Source organism: Piliocolobus tephrosceles, chromosome 2, assembly GCF_002776525.5.
Source record: "Piliocolobus tephrosceles isolate RC106 chromosome 2, ASM277652v3, whole genome shotgun sequence".
Taxonomy (NCBI): Eukaryota; Metazoa; Chordata; class Mammalia; order Primates; family Cercopithecidae; genus Piliocolobus; species Piliocolobus tephrosceles.
Window position 1 is genome coordinate 58,196,391 of NC_045435.1, and position 22,726 is coordinate 58,219,116.

The following is a 22,726-nucleotide window of genomic DNA, read 5'->3' on the forward strand; positions in this document are numbered from 1 at the left end:
ATGGTCTTGATCTCTTGACTTCATGATCCGCCCACCTTGGCCTCCCAAAGTGCTGGGATTACAGGCATGAGCCACCGCGCCTGACATCTTTTTCTTTCTCTAATACACTTATTGCCACCATGGTCATCAAAGGGAGGAAGCTAGTTTTTTTAAAGTATGGAGCACTGTATGTTTTGATGGATTTATTAAACTTTGAGGTATAATTTGTATTTGGTACAGTGTACCATTTGTGTGTGTACAGTTTGATGAATCTGGTATACACCACCATGAAGACCAAGACACAGAATATTCTCATCTCCCTGTGGAGGGATTCTTTTAAAGAAAATTATTGTATGTTCAAGTGAACAAACATTTTAACATTTCAGAAAATTGAAAGAGAAAGAAACAAAATTAGGAACTCCATAAGATTTTTTTTTTTTTAATTGTGTAGGTTAAAGCATTCCCTCTCTGATACGGTCACCACCTCTGCTTTGTTCCATGGTACTCTGTTCATATATATCTCCATTAGAGAACATGCTGAACTCTCTATATTGTCACCCTCTGTAAGCTTCTCCTTAAAAACAAGGCTTTGTTTAGCTTTTCACTGCAAGTACTTGGCTCATTTAGGAGAAGCTGTGACTTGCTTTTGGAGTGTAGGTATTGAGAAAGCTCTATTATATGCTTACCACTAGTGTTCTAAAAAATTCACTCATGCTAACACCAGTAACATAGTTATATGGAAATACTATTAGAGAAGTGTTTCTTTCCTAAAACAAAAGATACGTATTTGTGTTCTCACAAAAGTAAAATAAAAGACATTTTTTTTCCTGGAAAATATCTATTTTCTTCTGAGTTAATTGAATTAATGTGCAAGAAGAAATTTTAGAATGGAAGGATTCATTTCTTGGAATCTTATCATACTTTAAAATCCTGACTCACTGCAGTCTGACCTGGTGGAATTTAATAGTTAAGACCATGTTGAATGTAAAATTTAAATATAAACCACAAATTACTTAAAGGAGGACTGGGAGTGTGTGTTAGGTGAATGCGGGGGCTTGGTGGGTAATGAGGGCCAATTTCTTAAAAATTCCTAAATCATAGGCTAATGATTTTTAAAAATGAAAATAAACTTCAGTGGAAGCAAGGTAAATCTTGATTACATTCTTTTGTTGTGGAAATACTTTCGGTAACTGCCCAGAAACAAATAAAGATGGAAAGTTACTTTTTAACGGGGCCATGCAATATACACCTGGGACTGGTATTCTCACGGGAAGGTAAAATTTTAAAAATGAATCTTGTAGGCAATTGATATCTCAATCTGTTTACTTCAGATTTATGAAGGAAGTCTATAATTCTGGGAGTAATTAAAAGATAATAATTGCAATTAATAAGTAGAGGGCAAGTACAGATGAACAAATGTTTTTGCTGCAATAAGATAAATGTATTTCTTGTATGGTCTGAAAAATCATGTAATAAAAATTGTAGGGTTTCTGAAAAAGATAGGGTCAGGACATACCTACTCCATATTTATGTAATGAGAACACTACAAAAACAATAACCATCCTAGTACTTATCAAGCATAATTAAATATAAACATGATTTAAAAGATAAGTTAAATTCATAGTAACTACTACAAAAAATGCAGTGTGTGTATGTGTGTGTGCACATGCATGAGAAGGTGGCTTGATGGAAGAAAGAAGAGTTGAGATTGCTAAGATATGGAATAAATACAAATAGAAAGACTGAGAATTACGCAATAAGCACTGCCATGTAAGAGTACGTGGCCAAACTGTGCCAAGAGGAAGAATGTGGCATGAATGGGAATCACGTGTAGTAGGTATTTTCCCTTGGCTAGCTGTGTTAATCCGTGTTTGTGGGCTTTGTGTTTCGTTGCTGCTACTTAGTAAAATACCTGAACAAATCCAGGGTCTATGTTACACTGACATCATTCCGCTACTTACCAATCCCACATAAGCTAAGTCACAGAAAAGTGTTTCAGCAGAGCAAACTCAATGCGAACCCCTGAACTGACACAAAAATGTAAAAAAAAAAAAAAAAAAAAAAAAAAAAAAAGTCAGGTATTCTTCAAGTTTTTTTTTAAAGGATATTTTAAATGAATATTTAAAGGAAACTGAGTTACAAATCTGTATCATATAAAAATCCCTTCTTAAAACTATACCTTTCTACACACATATATTTTTATCACTTTAGGCAGACATTTTTCATCCCTTCAGGAGGAATTCTGCAGTTGCATTTGAAATGAGTTTACATAAATCAAACTGTGCACAACACATGGGCATATTTGTCAAAAAAGTATATTTTGCTTTTACAGGATTTGAAACAGCATATCAGTTAGACAGAAACCAGAAAACACATCTTTCAGTTTCAAAAGCATTTATAATATACTATTTGTGTGCCATATAATCTTTTGGATATCTTAGAGATAAGACTGGCTCGAACTTCTTTCACTAATTAAAATGGAATTAAAAATTCAAGGCCAGGCAGGATGGCTCATGTCTGTAATCCCAGCACTTTGGGAGGCTGACATGGGCAGATCACGAGGTCAGGAGTTCGAGACAAGCCTGGTCAACACGGCGAAACCCTGACTCTACTAAAAATACAAAAATTAGCCGGGCGTGGTGTTGTATGTCTGTAATCCCAGCTCATGGGGAGGCTGAGGCATGAGAATCGCTTGAACCTGGGAGGCGGAGGTTGCAGTGAGCCAAGATTGTGCCACTGCGCTCCAACCTGGGGGACAGAACTAGACTCCATCTCAAAAAAAAAAAAAAAAAAAAATCAAGTTCTTTTCTTTTGTTTACTCAGTTTACTTAATTAGCTTCTGAAGTTATTGAACCCTGGAAATCTATCAGTTGTAACCATAAAACTGCAGTGCTTTTAAGGGAAAAGAGTCAGAGCTTCATCAGTTTTTGAATACTTGAGCCATTAATTGATTTCTTAACATTCTCCCATTTTGTGACCATCTTTTGCACCTGGGATGCTGTTCAGCTTGTAGGATGATGTTTTTTCCTATTTGTACCCTTTATTCTCATCCCCAAACACTGATCTAAGGGAGGTTTGAAGGAAAAGAGAAAGGGACCTGTTTTATGTGACATTCACAGATAATGACATTTTAAAAGTCATTGATAAAGTCCCCAAAAGGGCACTATTAGAATCTAACCATTGCTGGCACTTAAAAAATTAGTGCACATGGAAGTGAAACTTCAGTAGGTTTCTAGTAGCTCAGAAAAGACAAAACCAACTGTCAAATTACCCCTTATATCTGAGAGTAGCTGAGATACTGGGAGATCCTTATTTGCTATATTTAATATACTTATATGATAATATTTCTCACATGCACTGCTAGAGGGCACCACTCCCTCAGTGTTAGAATGAACTGTATTATGGGACCTCTTCCATGTGAGAAACACAACTTTTTATTATTTATCAATGATGTTTATTACATTATCTATGAGAAGCATGTGGCTGAGAGAAGCCCTCTATGTAATTCACAACTCTTTGTTTTCAGGTAATTCAATGACTTCTGGTCATATATCAAGGGTATTTTAAGTGGCCAATAGAACCCCTTAAAAACAAAAGTCTTTTGCCTTAGTGTCATTTCTCAAGAGAAACAGTAGAATGATAACTCCTTAACTAGATATGCAGTGGCAGTCCTATTTGGGAAATATATGGATGTGATGTCTTACTGTATTATTGAAGAAGAAAGGATTATGATGTATGCCAGTTCTATCACAGTCTATGATAGAAGCATCACTGAGAACACTGCCAGTTGATGGAAAATATTAAGGCCAGCTTTTATGGAAGTTCAGCATTTCTTATTACTTTAACCTTTGTCTACTCTCTTTATTACATCATCATTCCCTAAAAACAAGCTTAGAGTGAATGCATTAATTCAACTCTTTTCACTACTGAGGAGAAAATACTGGTATCAGATTATGAGACCCCAAATTTCTTCTGGCCTGTTGGATTGGTATCTAGAAAGAAGGCTACTGGTAGAAGATTTCTTCTTTCTAGGCCCACTGTTTTAGAATGACTGATTCAAAAAATCAGTCCTCTCTGAGGTCAGATGTGGCGGCTCACGCCTGTAATCCCAGCACTTTGGGAGGCCAAGGCGGGAGGATCACTTGAAACCAGGAGTTCAAGACCAGCTTCAGCAACACAGTGAGACTCAGTCTCTACAAAAAATAAAAAAATTAGGTGTAGTGGTGCATGCCTATAGTCCTTGCTTCTTGGAAGGCTGAGGTGAGAAGATCAGTTGAACTCAGGAGTTCAAGGCTGCAGTGAGCTAGGATCACACCACTACACTGCAGCTTGGGTGACAGTGAGACCCTCTCTCTTAAAAAAAAAAAAAATCAGTGCTCTCTGATTATGAATGATATTAACAAGGAGACTCTCAACACAACTCTGAAGTAGATGACTTTTCCATTTTGATGTTAGCAGGATGTGTCCCTTCTAATGTCCCTAATATCCCTCTTCCTATTGTTTTGGTCTAATCTACTGAATGCCCTGTTTACTGATGACTCCAATAATGCTTCTTCCGTGGGCAGCTCTTGGGTTTATAAACTCCTATTCCTTTGGGCATGTTATTATAAAACAAAAAAAATTACAATCACAAGATTGTTTTCAGGATTAAATAAAACAATACATATATTGAACATAAAGTACTTAGCACAGTATTTGATCCAGATTAAGAATTTCATACCTCCCCTCTCCACTGTTATTTCCACTACTGCACTACCCCAACTACCATTATCACAGACTTTTTTATGTTGAAAAATTTCTTTTTTTTTTTAAATTATTATACTTTAAGTTCTAGGGTACATGTGCATAACGTGCAGGTTTGTTACATGTGTATACTTGTGCCATGTTGGTGTGCTGCACCCATCAACTCGTCAGCACCCATCAATTCGTTATTTATATCAGGTATAACTTCCAATGTAATCCCTCCCCCCTCCCCCTCCATGATAGGCTCCGGTGTGTGATGTTTCCCTTCCCGAGTCCAGGTGATCTCATTGCTCAGTTCCCACCTATGAGTGAGAACATGCGGTGTTCGGTTTTCTGTTCTTGTGATAGTTTGCTAAGAATGATGGTTTCCAGCTGCATCCATGTCCCCACAAAGGATGCAAACTCATCCTTTTTTATGGCTGCATAGTATTCCATGGTGTATATGTGCCACATTTTCTTAATCCAGTCTGTCACTGATGGACATTTGGGTTGATTCCAAGTCTTTGCTATTGTGAATAGTGCTGCAATAAACATACGTGTGCATGTGTCTTTATAGCAGCATGATTTATAATGCTTTGGGTATATACCCAGTAATGGGATGGCTGGGTCATATGGTACATCTAGTTCTAGATCCTTGAGGAATCGCCATACTGTTTTCCATAATGGTTGAACTAGTTTACAATCCCACCAACAGTGTAAAAGTGTTCCTATTTCTCCACATCCTCTCCAGCACCTGTTGTTTCCTGACTTTTTAATGATTGCCATTCTAACTGGTGTGAGATGGTATCTCATTGTGGTTTTGATTTGCATTTCTCTGATGGCGAGTGATGATGGGCATTTTTTCATGTGTCTGTTAGCTGTATGAATGTCCTCTTTTGAGAAATGTCTGTTCATATCCTTTGCCCACTTTTTGATGGGGTTGTTTGTTTTTTTCTTGTAAATTTGTTTGAGTTCTTTGTAGGTTCTGGATATCAGCCCTTTGTCAGGTGGGTAGATTGCAAAAATTTTCTCCCATTCTGTAGGTTGCCTGTTCACTCTGATGGTAGTTTCTTTTGCTGTGCAGAAGCTCTTTAGTTTAATTAGATCCCATTTGTCAATTTTGGCTTTTGCTGCCATTGCTTTTGGTGTTTTAGACATGAAGTCCTTGCCCATGCCTATGTCCTGAATGGTACTACCTACGTTTTCTTCTAGGGTTTTTATGGTATTAGGTCTAACATTTAAGTCTCTAATCCATCTTGAATTAATTTTCGTATAAGGAGTAAGGAAAGGATCCAGTTTCAGCTTTCTACTTATGGCTAGCCAATTTTCCCAGCACCATTTATTAAATAGGGAATCCTTTCCCCATTTCTTGTTTCTCTCAGGTTTGTCAAAGATCAGATGGCTGAAGTTGTGTGGTATTATTTCTGAGGACTCTGTTCTGTTCCATTGGTCTGTATCTCTGTTTTGGTACCAGTACCATGCTGTTTTGGTTACTGTAGCCTTGTAGTATAGTTTGAAGTCAGGTAGCGTGATGCCTCCAGCTTTGTTCTTTTGACTTAGGATTGTCTTGGCAATGCGGGCTCTTTTTTGGTTCCATATGAACTTTAAAGCAGTTTTTTCCAATTCTGTGAAGAAACTCATTGGTAGCTTGATGGGGATGGCATTGAATCTATAAATAACCTTGGGCAGTATGGCCATTTTCACGATATTGATTCTTCCTATCCATGAGCATGGTACGTTCTTCCATTTGTTAGTGTCCTCTTTTATTTCACTGAGCAGTGGTTTGTAGTTCTCCTTGAAGAGGTCCTTTACATCCCTTGTAAGTTGGATTCCTAGGTATTTTATTCTCTTTGAAGCAATTGTGAATGGAAGTTCATTCCTGATTTGGCTCTCTGTTTGTCTGTTACTGGTGTATATGAATGCTTGTGATTTTTGCACATTGATTTTGTATCCTGAGACTTTGCTGAAGTTGCTTATCAGCTTAAGGAGATTTTGGGCTGAGACAATGGGGTTTTCTAAATATACAATAATGTCATCTGCAAACAGGGACAATTTGACTTCTTCTTTTCCTAACTGAATATCCTTGATTTCTTTCTCTTGCCTGATTGCCCTAGCCAGAACTTCCAACACTATGTTGAATAGGAGCGGTGAGAGAGGGCATCCCTGGCTTGTGCCAGTTTTCAAAGGGAATTTTTCCAGTTTTTGCCCATTCAGTATGATATTGGCTGTGGGTTTGTCATAAATAGCTCTTATTATTTTGAGGTACGTTCCATCAATACCAAATTTATTGAGCATTTTTAGCATAAAGGGCTGTTGAATTTTGTGAAAAGCCTTTTCTGCATCTATTGAGATAATCATGTGGTTCTTGTCTTTGGTTCTGTTTATATGCTGGATTATGTTTATTGATTTGCGAATGTTGAACCAGCCTTGCATCCCAGGGATGAAGCCCACTTGATCATGGTGGATAAGCTTTTTGATGTGCTGCTGAATCTGGTTTGCCAGTATTTTATTGAGGATTTTTGCATCGATGTTCATCAGGGAGATTGGTCTAAAATTCTCTTTTTTTGTTGTGTCTCTGCCAGGCTTTGGTATCAGGATGATGTTGGCCTCATAAAATGAGTTAGGGAGGATTCCCTCTTTTTCTATAGACTGGAATAGTTTCAGAAGGAATGGTACCAGCTCCTCCTTGAACCTCTGGTAGAATTCAGCTGTGAATCCATCTGGTCCTGGACTCTTTTTGGTTGGTAGGCTATTAATTATTGCCTCAATTTCGGAGCCTGCTATTGGTCTATTTAGGGATTCAACTTCTTCCTGGTTTATTCTTGGAAGAGTGTAAGTGTCCAGGAAATTATCCATTTCTTCTAGATTTTCTAGTTGATTTGCATAGGGGTGTTTATAGTAATCTCTGATGGTAGTTTGTATTTCTGTGGAGTCGGTGGTGATGTCCCCTTTATCATTTTTTATAGTGTCTATTTGATTCTTCTCTCTTTTCTTCTTGCTAGCGGTCTGCCAATTTTGTTGATCTTTTCAAAAAACCAACTCCTGGATTCATTGATTTTTTGGAGGGTTTTTTGTGTCTCTATCTCCTTCAGTTCTGCTCTGATCTTAGTTATTTCTTGCCTTCTGCTAGCTTTTGAATGTGTTTGCTCTTGCCTCTCTAGTTCTTTTAATTGTCATGTTAAGAGTGTCAATTTTAGATCTTTCCAGCTTTCTCTTGTGGGCATTTAGTGCTATAAATTTCCCTCTACACACTGCTTTAAATGTGTCCCAGAGATTCTGGTATGTTGTATCTTTGTTCTCATTGGTTTCAAAGAACATCTTTATTTCTGCCTTCATTTCGTTATGTACCCAGTAGTCTTTCAGGAGCAAGTTGTTCAGTTTCCACGTATTTGAGCGGTTTTGATTGAGTTTCTTAGTCCTGAGTTCTAGTTTGATTGCACTGTGGTCTGAGAGACAGTTTGTTATAATTTCTGTTCTTTTACATTTGCTGAGGAGTGCTTTACTTCCAATTATGTGGTCAATTTTGGAATAAGTGTGATGTGGTGCTGAGAAGAATGTATATTCTGTTGATTTGGGGTGGAAAGTTCTATAGATGTCTATTAGGTCCGCTTGGTGCAGAGTTGAGTTCAATTCCTGGATATCCTTGTTAACTTTCTGTCTCGTTGATCTGTCTAATGTTGACAGTGGAGTGTTGAAGTCTCCCATTATTATTGTATGAGAGTCTAAGTCTCTTTGTAAGTCTCTAAGGACTTGCTTTATGAATCTGGGTGCTCCTGTATTGGGTGCATATATATTTAGGATAGTTAGCTCTTCCTGTTGAATTGATCCCTTTACCATTATGTAATGGCCTTCTTTGTCTCTTTTGATCTTTGATGGTTTAAAGTCTGTTTTATCAGAGACTAGGATTGCAACCCCTGCTTTTTTTTTGTTCTCCATTTGCTTGGTAGATCTTCCTCCATCCCTTTATTTTGAGCTTATGTAGATCTCTGCATGTGAGATGAGTCTCCTGAATACAGCAGACTGATGGGTCTTGACTCTTCGTCCAGTTTGCCAGTCTGTGTCTTTTAATTGGAGCATTTAGTCCATTTACATTTAAGGTTAATATTGTCATGTGTGAACTTGATCCTGCCATTATGGTATTAACTGGTTATTTTGCTTGTTATTTGATGCAGTTTCTTCCTAGCCTCGATGGTCTTTGCATTTTGGCATGTTTTTGCAGTGGCTGGTACCGGTTGTTCCTTTCCATGTTTAGGACTTCCCTCAGGGTCTCTTGTAAGGCAGGCCTGGTGGTGACAAAATCTCTAAGCATTTGCTTATCTGTAAAGGATTTTATTTCTCCTTCACTTATGAAACTTAGTTTGGCTAGATATGAAATTCTGGGTTTAAAATTCTTTTCTTTAAGAATGTTGAATATTGGCCCCCACTCTCTTCTGGCTTGGAGAGTTTCTGCTGAGAGATCTGCTGTTAGTCTGATGGGCTTCCCTTTGTAGGTAACCCGACCTTTCTCTCTGGCTGCCCTTAAGATTTTTTCCTTCATTTCAACTTTGGTGAATCTGGCAATCATGTGTCTTGGAGTTGCTCTTCTCGAGGAGTATCTTTGTAGCATTTATTTCCTGAATTTGAATGTTGGCTTGCCCTACTAAGTTGGGGATGTTCTCCTGGATGATATCCTGAAGAGTGTTTTCCAACTTGGTTCCTTTTTCCCCCTCACTTTCAGGCACCCCAATCAGACGTAGATTTGGTCTTTTTACATAATCTCATACTTCTTGCAGGCTTTGTTCATTTCTTTTTCTTCTTTTCTCTGTTGGTTTCTCTTCTCACTTCGTTTCATTCATTTGATCCTCAATCGCTGATACTCTTTCCTCCAGTTGATCGAGTCGGTTATTGAAGCTTGTGCATTTGTCACGTATTTCTTGTGTCATGGTTTTCATCTCTGTCATTTCGTTTATGACCTTCTCTGCATTAATTAGTCTAGCTGTCAATTCTTCCACTCTTTTTTCAAGATTTTTAGTTTCTTTGCGCTGGGTACGTAATTCCTCCTTTAGCTCTGAGAAGTTTGATAGACTGAAGTCTTCTTCTGTCATCTCGTCAAAGTCATTCTCTGACCTGCTTCGATCCGTTGCTGGCAATGAGCTGTGCTCCTTTGCAGGGGAAGATGTGCTCTTATTGTTTGAATTTCCAGCTTTTCTGCCCTGCTTTTTCCCCATCTTTGTGGTTTTATCTGCCTCTGGTCTTTGATGATGGTGATGTACTGATGGGGTTTTGGTATAGGTGTCCTTCCTGCTTGATAGTTTTCCTTCTAGCAGTCAGGACCCTCAGCTGCAGGTCTGTTGGAGATTGCTTGAGGTCCGCTCCAGACCCTGTTTGCCTGGGTATCAGCAGCAGACGTTGCAGAAGATAGAATATTGCTGAACAGCAAGTGTACCTGTCTGATTCTTACTTTGGAAGCTTCCTCTAGGGGGTGTACTTCACCCTGTGAGGTGTGGGGTGTCAGACTGCCCCTAGTGGGGGATGTCTCCCAGTTAGGCTACTCAGGGGTCAGGGACCCACTTGAGCAGGCAGTCTGTCCCTTCTCAGATCTCAACCTCCATGTGGGGAGATCCACTGCTCTCTTCAAAGCTGTCAGACAGAGTCGTTTGCATCTGCAGAGGTTCCTGCTGCTTTTTTTGTTGTTGTTTAGCTGTGCCCTGTCCCCAGAGGTGGAGTCTACAGAGACAGGCAGGTTTCCTTGAGCTGCTGTGAGCTCCACCCAGTTCCAGCTTCCCAGCGGCTTTGTTTACCTACTTAAGCCTCAGCAATGGCGGGCGCCCCTCCCCCAGCCTCGCTGCTGCCTTGCGGTTAGATCGCAGACTGCTTTGCTAGCAATGAGGGAGGCTCCGTGGCCGTGGGACCCTCCCGGCCAGCTGTGGGATACAATCTCCTGGTGTGCCCGTTTGCTCAAAGCGCAGTACTGGGGTGGGAGTCACCCGATTTTCCAGGTGTTGTGTGTCTCAGTTCCCCTGGCTAGGAAAAGGGACTCCCTTCCCCCTTGCGCTTCCCAGGTGAGGCGATGCCTCACCCTGCTTCAGCTCTCGCTGGTCGGGCTGCAGCAGCTGACCAGCACCGATTGTCCAGCACTCTCTAGTGAGATGACCCCAGTACCTCAGTTGAAAATGCAGAAATCACCGGTCTAATGTGTCACTCACGCTGGGAGTTGGAGACTGGAGCTGTTCCTATTCGGCCATCTTGCTCCGCCCCCCCGAAAAAATTTCTTAAGCGTCAGAGAAACACAACATTGTTTGAAAACAGAAAATGTTTATTTTCAAATAATTATAGACTCACAGAAAGTACCAAATACAATACAGAGAGGTCCTGTGCCTCCTTCACCTAGTCTCCCCCAATGGTTACATCTTATGTAGATACAGTTAAATATCAAAACAAAGAAACTGATACTTAGTATAATGTGTATATATCACACATGTAGACTGGGCAAAAGCACCAGGAAATTGAGATAGGGAACTATTCTATTGTCACAGGGATCTTCCTCTTGCTTCCCCTTCATAGTCGTATCCAGCCTCCTCCTACCTCCCCTCTGTAACTCCTGGAAACCACTGACCTCTTCCCCATTACTTTTAGTCATTCTGAGAATGTTTTAGATACATATGTGTGTGTGAGAGACTCTGTGTGTGTGTGGTGTGTAATCACACAGTATGTGACCTTTAGGAGTTTTTTGTTCGTTTTTACTGCTGAGTATTACTTGCTGCTTTGGGTAAGAAATACGTCTTCAATATTGGCACTTCAGGCTCTATGATAACTGACAAATACTTTTGAACACAGGAGCCATTTCAAAATCTCTCATCTTTCTCTGCCAATAAGTAGGATCAGGTGTGGCCTTTTTATTTTTTTTAATAAAAGATTTGAAAAGTCAAAAATTAGTTACATGAACATAGGTGGAAGTTTTTTCTTATTCCCAGAAAAATATTTTAAAGACATTTTAGAACATGATTTCTTATATAAATAATCAACAGGTTGATTAAAAATAATTCTTAAATAATGCTTTAAGTAGGGCCTCAGCTGCTAAATTCTTATTAACCTCCTTTGAGCCATCCTATTCCTATAAAGATAATAAGACAGTCTGCATTTTAAACACTCTGTAATCACATTGGCTTTCTTATATCAGTCCAAATTGGTGATATTTCATTTATAGGTCAGTGTCTTACACTCTTACACAAACTCATGTCCTCGGTTAGGCAGGTAGTGTATAGTATGCAATGTCTGCTGAATGAACAGAAGAGAGTCATCAGACTATGACAGTGGGAACCCTAGAATTTCAGTGGTTAGGAAATAGTAGCTCTTGTTATTAGCTATTATTAGAACACCAGTTCCTTGAAGGCAAGAATATGTATTCTGGATCTCTATATCCCTTGGACCTGGCCTGGTGCTTGACACAAAGTTGATATTTAATCAATGAATCTATTGAAGAATTGAGTAAATTTTTAAAAAGCAACAATCTTTTTTTTTTTTTTTTTCTTCTGAGATAGAGTCCTGCTCTGTCACCCAGGCTGGAGTGCAGTGGTGCAATCTCGGCTAACTGCAGCCTCTGCCTCCTGGGTTCAAGCGATTCTCCTGCCTCAGCCTCTTGAGTAGCTGGGACTACAGGTGTGAGCCACCACACCTGGTAATCTTTTTTTTTTTTTTTGTATTTTTAGTGGGGATGGGGTTTCACCATGTTGGCCAGGCTGGTCTTCAACTCCTGACTTCAAGTCATCTTCCTGCTTTGGCCTCCCAAAGTGCTGGGATTATAGGCGTGAGCCACCATGCCCAGCCAAAAAGCAACCATCTTTCTTTTGTCTGACTTCTGGCATAATTCAAGTAAGAGCCTCTTTTCCTTTCGTGTATTATAAAAAATGTTGATATTTAATCAATATCTGATGAATTAATGTACGTTGCAGGAAAGAAGTCAGGGATTCAGTTCAAAACAGGAAATTCCCTTCTCATGAGGCTTTGCCTGGACACCACATCCCTTGCTCCCCTTCATATAGGGTTGTGAATAGCTTCTTCAATTTCCAGTCCTGTGTACAGGACATGACATCCTCCTTGGAGTTGTACCTCACTCTCATCCAAATTATCCAAGAAATACCACTTGGGCTGTTTATACTACTAAATCATCTGAACTGGTGTGATAGTAAATGTTTTACAAGTGGCTCTCTAAACAAAAGAAAACAAAATAAAACACCAAAGAATTTGGTTTGTGATCCTTGTGAATTTCTGTGGTGTACATATTCCTACCTTGGCCAATTTCAAGCTATCAACATGAAGTCACTGAATGCTGGATTGAGAAGAGATACATAGAATCAGCCCCTGCCACTGAGCTAGCTCTGGCAGGTAACCGCCTTTCCCTGCGTTTCCCACAACATACACTTAGGGGAAGGTAACAGGGCAAGTACACCCTGGAAGTTCAGCTTTCCCCAGATTTGGGTCTTGTTCTGCAGAAGCACATGGTCTCCTCTTTCCTCCCCAGTATGCCCAATAGCTGACCCAACACTGAGAAGGTAAGAACTTCACTTTGAGTTTACTTGCTGAAAGAATGTGTCCCCTGAGGCTTTGTGAGACAAGGTATCACAGCAGTTTCATGCACTTCAGTGATACAGGCTCTATTCTAGACATGCAGGCTCACCAGAACCATATTACAATGTAGATGAGCTATGTTTATGTAATGCGGCAGTGACTGATATCTTGCTTATCATGCTCTTTCAGTAAAGCACCGGAAACAGTTTTGTAGGCAATGAAAGCATATATTTTGCCTTTGTGCTATGTTCATTTTCATCACATTCAAAAGACTTTACTAAAAGCAACATGCCTTACACTAAGTACAAATGACTTTCTTTAGGAATCTAGAAGAACCGTGGTCTTCTCATGCTGGAAAAGGAAGAGATGAAATGTTGTTGGTGCCAATGCTCTTCTTCTGTTAAAAAAAAAAAAGCCTCACATAACTGATAGAAGTTTTGTTGGGTCATGTTGCACTCTTGGATAATGTAACAAGGGAAGCATGGATTAACTGGACACAGGGTGGTTATACCAACAGAACAGTCCTGTCCTCCTTCCAACCTGTACATAATCTTATGAGTTAGATAGGTACTCTGCTGTGATGGCTTAAGATTGGATAGCAAAGGGATCTAGAAAGTGGAGTATAGATGTGTGGCACCTCAAATAAACTCAATTTAACTGACCATAAAAATCACCAGGATAAGCTTGTTAAACGTACACACTCCTGAACTCCGTCCACTATGAGAGAGACAGAGACCTATGATTTTACAACTTTTTGCCACTGAAAATGTGATCCCTAGAGCAGAAGCATTGGCATCACCTTGAAGTTTATCAGAAATGCAGAATCCCAGCCCCCACCTCAGACCTGAAATTGCAATCTAAACTTAACAAAATTCCCAAGTAATTCATATGAGCCTTCAAGTTTGAAAAATACTGCTAAATCTTCTATTTTTAAAATTGTGGTAAAAAGCGCATAACAAAAAATTTACCATCTTGACCATGTTTAAGTGTACAGTACAGTAGTGTTAACTATATGCACACTTTTGTGCAACTCATTGCTAGAATGTTTTTGTTTTGCAACACTAAAAGTTGATACCCATTACCCAGCTCCCCATTTCCTCCTCCTCTCTCCTAGCCTCTGGTAAGAACACTACTTTCTGTTTCTATGAGTTTGACTATGTTAGACATCTCACAAAGTGGAATCATGCAGTATTTGCTTTTTGTGACTGGCTCATTTCATTAGCATAATGTCCTCAAGGTTCATTTACGTTGTAAAACATAACAGAAATAATAGTCCGTTGTATGTATATAAACACATTTTCTCTATCCTTTCAACTATCCATGGACATTTAGGTTGCTTCCTCCCCCTCGTTATTGTGAATAATACTGCAATTAATATAGGTGTGCAAATTTCTCTTCAGGATGCTGTTTTGAATTATTTTGAATATATACCAAATGTTTGGATTGCCAGGTCATATGGTAATTCTGTTTTTAATTTTCCGACTGTAAGGTGGATGAGTAACATCATGCTTAGCAGTGAAAAATTGAAAGCTTTTTCTCTAAGATCAGAAACAAAGCAAGGATGCCCACTCCCAGTATTTCTATTTAACCTAGTACTAGAAGTCCTAGGCAAAGCAATTAGAGAAAGAATAAATAAGTAAATAAATAAATAAAAGCCATCCAAATTGGAAAGGAAAGAGTAAAATTTTTCATATAAGGCTTTCATTAGGTTGAGGTACTTTCCTTCTCTACTTTGTTGAGTGCTTTTATCATGAAAATATATTGAAATTAGGGCGGGCACAGTGGCTCACGCCTGTAATCCCAGCAATTTGGGAAGCCGAATTTGGGAAGCCGAGGCAGGAGGATCACTTGAGGGCAGGAGTTTGAGACCAGCCTGGCCAACATGGTGAAACCCCATCTCTACTAAAAATACAAAAACTAGCCAGGCATGGTGGCGTGCGCCTGTAATCCCAGCTACTCGGGAGGCACAGGTGGGAGAGGAGATGGAGGTTGCAGTGAGCCAAAATCACATCACTGTACTGCAGCTTGGGCGACAGAGTAAAAAAAAAAAAAAAAAAAAGACATGGTTTTGAATTTTGTCAAATGCTTTTTCTTCATCAATTGGAATGATCATGTGGTTCTGGTCCTTCATTCTGCAGTGTATTACATTAATTGATTTTTGTATGTTGAGTCATCTTTGCATTTCGGGTATAATTCCAATTTGACATTGTGTATAATCCTTTTAATGTGCTGCTGAGTTGAGTATGCTAATATTTTGTTGACAATTTTTGGATCAGTGTTCATCAGGGTTATGGTCTGTAGTTTTCTTGTGTCTTTGTTTTTGGTTTTAAGACAATGCTGTGCTTACAGGATGAGTTTAAATGTGGTCCCACTTCTTCAATTCTTTGGAAGGGTTTGGGGAAAACTGGTGTTAATTTTTCTTTAAACATTTGGTAGAATTCTCCAGTGAGGCATCTGGTCCAGGGATTTCCTTTATTGGAGGTTTAAATTACTGCTCCAATTTCCTTACGAGTTTTAAGTCTATTCACATTTCTATTCCTTCAAGACTCAGTCTTAAGCAGTTGTATGTTTCTAGCAATTCATCTGCTTCTTCTAGGTTATCCAATTTTTCAGTGAATGATTATTTATAGTGGTCTTTATACTCCTTTTTATTTCTGAATCATCTGTTTTATGTGTCTTCTTTAATTTCTGATTTTATTTACTTGAGTACTCTCTTTTCTCAGTCTACTACGGGTTTGTCAATCTGGTTGATCTTTTTAAAAATCAACTCTTGTTTACACGGATTTTTTCCCTATTATTTTTCTGTTCTATATTTCCTTTATCTCTGCTCTAATATATATTATTTCATTACTTCTGTTGATTTTTCAGTTTTTAAAATCTTTTTCTAGCTCCTTGTGGTGCAAAGTTAGGGTGTTGATTTGAGATAGTTCTTCTTTTTTAATGTAAGCGTTTATCATTATTAACCTCCCTCTTATTACTACTTTTGCTGCATCCATAAGTTTTGGTATGTTGTATTTTCATTTCCATTTGTCTCCTGATATTTTCTAAATTATATTGTGACTTCTTCTTTGACCCATTTGTTGCTTAAGAGTGAGTTGTTCAATTTTTACATATTTGTGGATTTCCTGTTTTTCCTCAGCTATCAATTTCTACTTTCATTCCATTATAGTCAGAGAGGATATTATGTATGATTTCAATTTTCTTAAATCTGTTAAAACTTACTTGTACCCTAACATATGTTCTCTTTTGGACAGTGTTCCATGTGTGCATGAGTAGATTTCATACTCTGCTGTAGTAGGGAGCAGTGTTCTTTATATGCTCATTAGGTCCAACTGGCCTATAGTGTTGTTTACATCCTCTGCTTCCTTATTTGTCTTTTGTCTGATTGTTCTATCCATGATTGAAAATAGAGTTTCAAAGTATCCTACTATTGTGTTGCTATTTCTCTCTTTAGTTCTGTCAATGTTTGCTTCATACACTTGGAAGCTCTAATACTAGGTGCATACATATTTCTAACAGTTACATCTTTCTGATGAATCAGTCCTTTTATCATCATATAATGTTTTCTTTGTCTCTGTGACAGTTTTCGTCTTAAAGTTTATTTTGTCTGATATTAATACTGTCACCCCTGCTCTCTTTAGGTTCTGGTTTGCATGGATTATTTTCTTCTATTCTTTCATTTTCAGCTTGTGTGTATCCCTAGATCTAAAGTGTGTCTCTAATAAACAGCATATAGTTAGATCCTGTTTGTTTTTAATCCATTCAGTCAACCTATATCTTTTAATTGGGGCATTTAATCAATTTACATCTAAAATAGAGATAGGGAAGGGCTTACAATTGCCATTTTGTTCAACTGTTTTATGTAGCTTTTGTGTTTACCCTTTCTCCTCTTTCTGTCTTCTTCTGTGTCCTTGATTTTTGTTTTCATTTTTATTTATTTAATTTGTTTATTTTTGAGACAGAGTCTCACTCTGTCACCCAGGCTGGAGTACAGTCGAATGATCTCAGCTCACTGCAGCCTCTGCCTCTCAGGTTCAAGCGAGTCTCATACCTCAGCCTCCTAAGTAGCTGGGATTACAGGCATGTACCACTACATCCAGCTAAACTTTGTATTTTTAGTAGACATGGGGTTTCACCATGTTGGCCAGGCTGGTCTTGAACTCCTGGCCTCAAGTGATCTGCCTGTCTCAGCCTCCCAAAGTGCTGAGATTACAGGCATGAGCCACTGCACCCAGCCTTGTGTTTCCTTTATTTTTAAAAATGATTATGTTTTGATTCACTGCTCATTTCCCTTTGTGTATATTACATAGATATTATCTTTGTGGTTACCACTGTAATTATATAGCACATCTTAAAGTTATAATAATCTATTCAAGCTGGCAACAATTTAACTTCAATCATGTATAAAAACTATTTATATGCTCCCCCACTTTGTTACTGATGACACAAATTACCTCCTTTTATATTGTATAGTTATTAATATAGATTTATAGTTACATTTTATACTTTTAAAAAAATTCTATACCAGATTTTTATAAAAGTGATTTTTGTACCTACAATATTACAGGATTTTATATTTGTCTGTATGTTTACCTTTATCTAGGAGTTTTACATTTTCATATGGTTTTGTGTGTGTTGTTTATCATCCTTTCATTTCTTTTTTTTTTTTTTTTTTTTTGAGACGGAGTCTCGCTCTGTCGCCCGGGCTGGAGTGCAGTGGCCGGATCTCAGCTCACTGCTAGCTCCGCCTCCCGGGTTTACGCCATTCTCCTGCCTCAGCCTCCCGAGTAGCTGGGACTACAGGCGCCCGCCACCTCGCCCGGCTAGTTTTTTATATTTTTTAGTAGAGACGGGGTTTCACAGTGTTAGCCAGGATGGTCTCGATCTCCCGACCTCATGATCCGCCCGTCTCGGCCTCCCAAAGTGCTGGGATTACAGGCTTGAGCCACCGCGCCCGGCCCATCCTTTCATTTCAACTTGAAGGACTCCCTTCAGCATTTCTTAGAGGGTAGATCTGGTGGTGATAAACTCATTCAGCTTTTGTTTATCTGGGAAAGTTTCAATTTCTCCCTCATTTTGGAAGGGCAGTTTGCCAGATATAGTATTCTTGATTGGCAGCTCTTTCTTTCAGCACTTTGGGTAGATCATCCCACTCCCTTTTAGCATGCAGTTTCTGCTGAAAAATCTGTTGATAATCTTATAGATGCACGCTTGTTTGTGATGAGTTGCTTTTCTCTTGCTGCTTTCAGGATTTTCTTTTGGTCTCTTGGCTTTTGACACTTTGATTATAATGTGTCTCAGTGTAGATCTCTTTGGATTCATCCTAGTTGCAGTTCTTGAGCTTCTAAAATTTGTGAGTCCATTTTCTTGCTCAGACTTGGGAAGTTTTCAACCATTTTTTCTTCAGATAGGCTCTCTGTCATTTTCTGTCTTTATTCTCTGCAAATTATGTAACACTTACATTGTTGCACTTGATGGTGTCCGATAGACCCTTCAGCTTTCTTATTTTTTCCTTTTTGTTCTTCTGCCTCAATAATTTCTAATGTTCTGTCTTTGAATTGCTGATTATTTTTTTCTGTCTGGTCAAGCCTGTTGTTGAATCTCTCTAGTAAACTGACTACTGTATTCTTAATTCACGTATTGTATTTTTCAGCTCCAGCATTTCTTTTGAGTTCATTTTCATCTTTTATCTCTGTTGATACTCTTATTTTGTTCATGCCTCATTTACCTGATTTCCTGTAGTTATCTATCTGTACTGTCTCTTAATTTCTTGAGCATCTTTATGAGAGTAATTAGAATTCTTTGATAATTGATACACCTCTACTTCTTTAAGGTTGATTTCTGTAAATATAATTTGTTCCTTTGGTTGGGTCATGTCTTCTGGTTTCTATGTGTGTTTTATTATCTTCTGTTGGAATTCTGGCATTTAAAAAATAAGACACTTCTCCTAGTCTTTGCAGTCTGAGAGCAATCATCCAGCTAGAGATTCTGCAGATCTCTCAAGCCTTTTCTGGTGATGTGTCTTCTCTGGGCTTTTGTATGTAATCCCCTAATTGAAGACTTGTTGGTTTCTACTCAGGAGCTTCCCTTTGTGTCTTTATCAGATACTGTGGACTTTCTAGTGCTGCAGGAAGCATTAGACTTCCCTCTGTTGGCACTGGACCTCCCCTGGTGTCTGTGGTACAGCCTGATACCAGACCAAACCATGCTGATAGCCTTTGTTCTCAGGGGGCCTCCCACAGAGCCCAGTTTCTGTCATCACTTAGATTTAGGCAAAACAGAAACCACTCCCTCAGGTAGTACTTCCCCCTCAAAAGTAAAAATATTAGATGTACTTTCCACTCTTTTCTTTCCCTCCTCAGCAAGAAATTAAGAATTGGAAGTTTTCTACCGATATCTCTGTGCTAGGCTGAGGGCATTAGGAGGTCCTCTAGCAAGCGAGTGCCATACATTTTCCTACAGTGCTTTAATGTTATTGGCTTTACACTTGACTGTAGTGCAGAAATCTCTTAACTGGTTTTATTTCTTTCAATGGCAGTTGGTCCATTGGGGAAAAAGGGTCTGGGGCTTCCCTTTTGGCTATCTTGATGACATCACTCCCCACTACCAAATCTTGAATGTCAATCTAATTAATACTCTTTACATTAGGCTCCCCAAATGCAATCAATTTTGCCAGAAGGTGGTGGAGGGGGAAAAATAGTCACTTCATTTATGTATTCATTCACAAATTCAAAGAACTTGAGGTAGATAATGGCAAAAGACATAAAGTAGTAAATACATTTAAAATATAACTCAATTCAAACAGTGGAAGGGTAGAAAACAATCTCACTAGAATTAGTACAATAGAGTTAAATTAGTCCCAGACTTGACAAAGAGAAGAATAACGTTATTTCTTACTGACTGATGAAAAACTTGGCTTCTTTACTGGAAGATGCAAACTTTTCTTCTTTTAAGAGAGAAATTCTACATTTTATGATAAATTTATTGGAAATATCTTTATGTAAAGGACTACAGACTTCAAGATGGATAATCTCTTCACAGCAGTTTTACAGAAGATTCAGAGATTTTGGTTATAGGATTGTATATAAAGTATTAATGCTCAGTGATGCCTTAGGCTGCATTCTAGAGTAATATTTGAAACCGTAACTCACTGATTGCATTTCTTTGGGGGAACTGATGTAAGGGATTATCATAATATGTATCATAGTATTTATCAGCTTTTAATGTCTCCCCTCAGTTGGCTTTAATGACCAAAGTCATGCCATGCAGCACTTTAGCTCAATCCTCACATGGCAGTCTGTCAAGACATCCTGGGTGCTTCATTCCTACTCACTCTCTTGTTGAAATGGGGCCTTCAGCCATGGTTGGACTCTCTGATGCTTGCTCTTTCTCTCACACAGGGGTACTTTGGATTCAGAGTGCTTTTTGATCCAAAATCAGATGTTTTGGTAGGGAGACTATGTTCAGTTTTTTAAAACAACAACAAAAGGCCTCTGTGTAGGACAGATTTCCTATTTTAGGATAGTGGTTCTCAAAGGGTGGTCTTGGACAAGCAGCATCAGCATCAATATCACTTGTCAGAAATATAAATTCCCAGACCCCCTCTAGAACTAGTGTATCTGAAATTCTCAGGGTAGAGCTCAGCAATCTATGTATTAACATGTCCTCTAGATTATTTTGATGTATGATAAAGCCTGAGAATCAATATTTTAGGAAAATTCAATGGCTTTTTAAACCTGATCAATTAAAGCAATAGTTCTCAAATTCTTTTGTTCTTTGGAGTCACAACTGGGGAGCTTTAAGGAAAAATGCCTGGGTCCTAGGACCAAAGACTGAATTAGTTGATGAGTATGGCATGCCATCAGGATATTAAAGAGTTCCCCAGATTATTGCAATCTGCAGAAAAAATGGGAAGCACAGAACTGGGATTTACTGGTGATTTCGTGGCTATCTCTAAGTTTTTGGTATGGATACTAAGAGCAAAAACAAACAAACAAAAAACAAACAAACAAAAACAAAAAACAAAACAAAACAAAACAAAAGCCCTATCTTTCTTATATTGTTATAAACACCTTTAGGTTTGCAAAGGTGTTCACATGTAATTCTGTCAGTTTTCATAGTAAGATGAGTAATGATATCCTCCTACTACTGGTAAGTATATGCCCAATAACTTAATAAAGATACCAAATTTGATTTTGAGAGCCAAGTGCACAGCTTCCTTCTTCATGACAACTTAAGTAAAGCTCTTGCCTAGATGACTGCAGTTGGATAAGAAAAACATTTGTCCTCTCATTAGATGCTGATCACACTCAGCACATTTGATTATTTTGTAATCTGGCTCAACGAGGCAGTTGAGAAATCAGACTTAGATGCAGATGAGCGCTTGTAAAAGTCCCTATGAAATAACTTTTAGTTTAGCCTTAATGTTTTTTCTAATTTGGGAGCCAATCATCTGGATAGATGCCAAATTAACCAGATAATTGCTCAAGGTTGCACCTCACTTTAATTGGACCATCAGTTAGTTGATGGTATTTGATTGTCCTGCCAGGGTCAGATGTGTTCCACCACACAGGCCAGGAGAACCCCCAGGATATTGAACCACTAGACATAATTTCCTCAGGGTAGAAGCTACTTCTCCTCCATTATACAGTCCTGGAAAAGTCAAGTCATATTGAAAAGACAACTGGGCAGATACTCACTCATCCTTAGGGATGGCTCCTCTCATTGGAAAATCAATTTTTTTTTCACAATATTCTCATATATAAGCAAAATGAAAGATTTTTGATCCCTACCACTTCTGCAACCCCACTTAAGAGTAGCTTTGGAAGTGATTACTATGGAGTTTTTTAAAAAGCTACCCTCATTACTTCAAGGTGGAAATGGGTCTGAGGTACAGTTTATGTTCCAGAAATCTCCCTTCTAGATTAGACTTCAGCTAGACTTTACCTAAGACCCCATCCTTGTTTGGTTCCTCCTTCTTCCTTATTCTGCTTTTCCTTACAGGTTTTTCCTGGAAAACACTCTTTCAGTGAATTGCAGATACCTGAATGCTTGCCTCAGACTTGCTTTGGAGACCTTAACTATCCTCTATATTTACCCAATGATTTCAAGTTCGGCAATTTAATCAGCAGTCCCCATCACCAATATGATCATCTGAGTGGACACAAATACTAAACATGGGTAGAACTATTACTTTACAACAGTTATTTTTTCACCAACAAAATACCTAATTTAGTTATAAATACTTTTTAAGTTATGTATAGAAGATTTAGTTTCCCCATTATTACAAGACTCTATTTACTCTAATTGTAATATACCTTCGTGAGTCGGGGAATAATGATTATCACCCAGGGAGTTGTGCAGCACCTCAAGGATGCCTACAGGGGTATATCCCACAAGTGAATCTCATCCATGACTCAGGCTAATACAGCAGAAAAGGTCTGGGAACAGTTGCCTTGGAAATAATAAGCTATCAATT

At 38.6% G+C, this 22,726-nt stretch overlaps 1 protein-coding gene across 5 annotated transcripts in view; it reads right to left on the reverse strand.

Moving 5' to 3' along the window:
• Positions 1 to 22,726, reverse strand: part of CNTN4 (contactin 4) — a 976,954-nt gene that overhangs the window by 138,258 nt on the left and 815,970 nt on the right. The gene's annotated exons all lie outside the window — the stretch shown is intronic.